This window comes from Lotus japonicus, chromosome 2 (genome assembly GCF_012489685.1).
Source record: "Lotus japonicus ecotype B-129 chromosome 2, LjGifu_v1.2".
In the NCBI taxonomy this organism is placed as follows: domain Eukaryota; kingdom Viridiplantae; phylum Streptophyta; class Magnoliopsida; order Fabales; family Fabaceae; genus Lotus; species Lotus japonicus.
The window spans coordinates 84333863-84338154 of NC_080042.1; positions in this window are offsets into that span (position 1 = coordinate 84333863).

The window sequence follows — 4292 nt, forward strand, 5'->3', positions numbered from 1 at the left end:
AACATCAAATTCTCGACACAGTCTGGAATGAAAGGATCACACCTCAGGCTACAAGTCGCGAATTTCAGTCTGATTGAGGCCTCACGTTGCTAACTTAATGAGCTACAACTTTGGAAAAGAACATTTGTGAAGTTTCGACTTTTAGGAAGGTCCCGCGATTGTCGGAAGCTGTGAGATTCTGCCGCTCAAGAACATCAATTTCTCGACACAGTCTGCAATGAAAGGATCACACCTCAGGCTACAAGTCGCGAAATTTCAGTCTGATTGAGGCCTCGCGGAGCTAACTTAACGAGCTACAACTTTGCAAAAAGAACTTTTTTGGGAAGTTTCGACTTTTTGGAGGGTCCCGCGATTGTCGGAAACTGGGAGATGCGGCCGCTCAAGAACATCAAATTCTCGACACAGTCTGCGACGAAAGGATCATACCTCAGGCTACAAGTCGCGAAATTTCAGTCTGATTGAGGCCACGCGGAGCTAACTTAACGAGCTACAACTTTGAAAAAGAACTTTTGTGATGTTTCGACTTTTAGGAGGGTCCCGCGATTGTTGGAAGCTGTGAGATGCTGCCGCTCAAGAACATCAAATTCTCGACACAGTCTGGAATGATAGGATCACACCTTAGGCTACAAGTCGCGAAATTTCAGTCTGATTGAGGCCTCACGTTGCTAACTTAACGAGCTACAACTTTGGAAAAGAACATTTGTGATGTTTCGACTTTTAGGAGGGTCCCGCGATTGTCGGAAGCTGTGAGATGCTGCCGCTCAAGAACATCAAATTCTCGACACAGTCTGGAATGAAAGGATCACACCTCAGGCTACAAGTCGCGAAATTTCAGTCTGATTGAGGCCTCACGTTGCTAACTTAATGAGCTACAACTTTGGAAAAGAACATTTGTGAAGTTTCGACTTTTAGGACGGTCCCGCGATTGTCGGAAGCTGTGAGATTCTGCCGCTCAAGAACATCAATTTCTCGACACAGTCTGCAATGAAAGGATCACACCTCAGGCTACAAGTCGCGAAATTTCAGTCTGATTGAGGCCTCGCGGAGCTAACTTAACGAGCTACAACATTGCAAAAAGAACTTTTTTGGGAAGTTTCGACTTTTTGGAGGGTCCCGCGATTGTCGGAAACTGGGAGATGCGGCCGCTCAGAACATCAAATTCTCGACACAGTCTGCGACGAAAGGATCATACCTCAGGCTACAAGTCGCGAAATTTCAGTCTGATTGAGGCCACGCGGAGCTAACTTAACGAGCTACAACTTTGAAAAAGAACTTTTGTGATGTTTCGACTTTTAGGAGGGTCCCGCGATTGTCGGAAGCTGTGAGATGCTGCCGCTCAAGAACATCAATTTCTCGACACAGTCTGCAATGAAAGGATCACACCTCAGGCTACAAGTCGCGAAATTTCAGTCTGATTGAGGCCTCGCGGAGCTAACGTAACGAGCTACAACTTTGAAAAAGAACTTTTGTGATGTTTTGACTTTTAGGAGGGTCCCACGATTGTCGGAAGCTGTGAGATGCTGCCGCTCAAGAACATCAATTTCTCGACACAGACTGCAATGAAAGGATCACACCTCAGGCTACAAGTCGCGAATTTTCAGTCTGATTGAGGCCTCGCGGAGCTAACGTAACGAGCTACAACTTTGAAAAAGAACTTTTGTGAAGTATCGACTTTTAGGAGGGTCTCGCTATTGTCGGAAGGTGTGAGATTCTGCCGCTCAAGAACATCAAATTCTCGACACAGTCTGCAATGAAAGGATCACACCTCAGGCTACAAGTCGCGAAATTTCAGTCTGATTGAGGACACGCGGAGCTAACTTAACGAGCTACAACTTTGAAAATGAACTTTTGTGATGGTTTGACTTTTAGGAGGGTCCCGCGATTGTCGGAAGCTGTGAGATGCTGCCGCTCAAGAACATCAATTTCTCGACACAGTCTGCAATGAAAGGATCACACCTCAGGCTACAAGTCGCGAAATTTCAGTCTGATTGAGGCCTCGCGGAGCTAACTTAACGAGCTACAACTTTGAAAAAGAACTTTTGTGAAGTTTCGACTTTTTGGAGGGTCCCGCGATTGTCGGAAGCTGTGAGATGCTGCCGCTCAAGAACATCAAATTCTCGACACACTTTGCAATGAAAGGATCACACCTCAGGCTACAAGTCGCGAAATTTCAGTCTGATTGAGGCCTCGCGGAGCTAACGTAACGAGCTACAACTTTGAAAAAGAACTTTTGTGAAGTATCGACTTTTAGGAGGGTCTCGCTATTGTCGGAAGGTGTGAGATTCTGCCGCTCAAGAACATCAAATTCTCGACACAGTCTGCAATGAAAGGATCACACCTCAGGCTACAAGTCGCGAAATTTCAGTCTGATTGAGGACACGCGGAGCTAACTTAACGAGCTACAACTTTGAAAATGAACTTTTGTGATGGTTTGACTTTTAGGAGGGTCCCGCGATTGTCGGAAGCTGTGAGATGCTGCCGCTCAAGAACATCAATTTCTCGACACAGTCTGCGACGAAAGGATCATACCTCAGGCTACAAGTCGCGAAATTTCAGTCTGATTGAGGCCACGCGGAGCTAACTTAACGAGCTACAACTTTGAAAAAGAACTTTTGTGATGTTTCGACTTTTAGGAGGGTCCCGCGATTGTTGGAAGCTGTGAGATGCTGCCGCTCAAGAACATCAAATTCTCGACACAGTCTGGAATGATAGGATCACACCTTAGGCTACAAGTCGCGAAATTTCAGTCTGATTGAGGCCTCACGTTGCTAACTTAACGAGCTACAACTTTGGAAAAGAACATTTGTGATGTTTCGACTTTTAGGAGGGTCCCGCGATTGTCGGAAGCTGTGAGATGCTGCCGCTCAAGAACATCAAATTCTCGACACAGTCTGGAATGAAAGGATCACACCTCAGGCTACAAGTCGCGAAATTTCAGTCTGATTGAGGCCTCACGTTGCTAACTTAATGAGCTACAACTTTGGAAAAGAACATTTGTGAAGTTTCGACTTTTAGGACGGTCCCGCGATTGTCGGAAGCTGTGAGATTCTGCCGCTCAAGAACATCAATTTCTCGACACAGTCTGCAATGAAAGGATCACACCTCAGGCTACAAGTCGCGAAATTTCAGTCTGATTGAGGCCTCGCGGAGCTAACTTAACGAGCTACAACATTGCAAAAAGAACTTTTTTGGGAAGTTTCGACTTTTTGGAGGGTCCCGCGATTGTCGGAAACTGGGAGATGCGGCCGCTCAAGAACATCAAATTCTCGACACAGTCTGCGACGAAAGGATCATACCTCAGGCTACAAGTCGCGAAATTTCAGTCTGATTGAGGCCACGCGGAGCTAACTTAACGAGCTACAACTTTGAAAAAGAACTTTTGTGATGTTTCGACTTTTAGGAGGGTCCCGCGATTGTCGGAAGCTGTGAGATGCTGCCGCTCAAGAACATCAATTTCTCGACACAGTCTGCAATGAAAGGATCACACCTCAGGCTACAAGTCGCGAAATTTCAGTCTGATTGAGGCCTCGCGGAGCTAACGTAACGAGCTACAACTTTGAAAAAGAACTTTTGTGATGTTTTGACTTTTAGGAGGGTCCCACGATTGTCGGAAGCTGTGAGATGCTGCCGCTCAAGAACATCAATTTCTCGACACAGACTGCAATGAAAGGATCACACCTCAGGCTACAAGTCGCGAATTTTCAGTCTGATTGAGGCCTCGCGGAGCTAACGTAACGAGCTACAACTTTGAAAAAGAACTTTTGTGAAGTATCGACTTTTAGGAGGGTCTCGCTATTGTCGGAAGGTGTGAGATTCTGCCGCTCAAGAACATCAAATTCTCGACACAGTCTGCAATGAAAGGATCACACCTCAGGCTACAAGTCGCGAAATTTCAGTCTGATTGAGGACACGCGGAGCTAACTTAACGAGCTACAACTTTGAAAATGAACTTTTGTGATGGTTTGACTTTTAGGAGGGTCCCGCGATTGTCGGAAGCTGTGAGATGCTGCCGCTCAAGAACATCAATTTCTCGACACAGTCTGCAATGAAAGGATCACACCTCAGGCTACAAGTCGCGAAATTTCAGTCTGATTGAGGCCTCGCGGAGCTAACTTAACGAGCTACAACTTTGAAAAAGAACTTTTGTGAAGTTTCGACTTTTTGGAGGGTCCCGCGATTGTCGGAAGCTGTGAGATGCTGCCGCTCAAGAACATCAAATTCTCGACACACTTTGCAATGAAAGGATCACACCTCAGGCTACAAGTCGCGAAATTTCAGTCTGATTGAGGCCT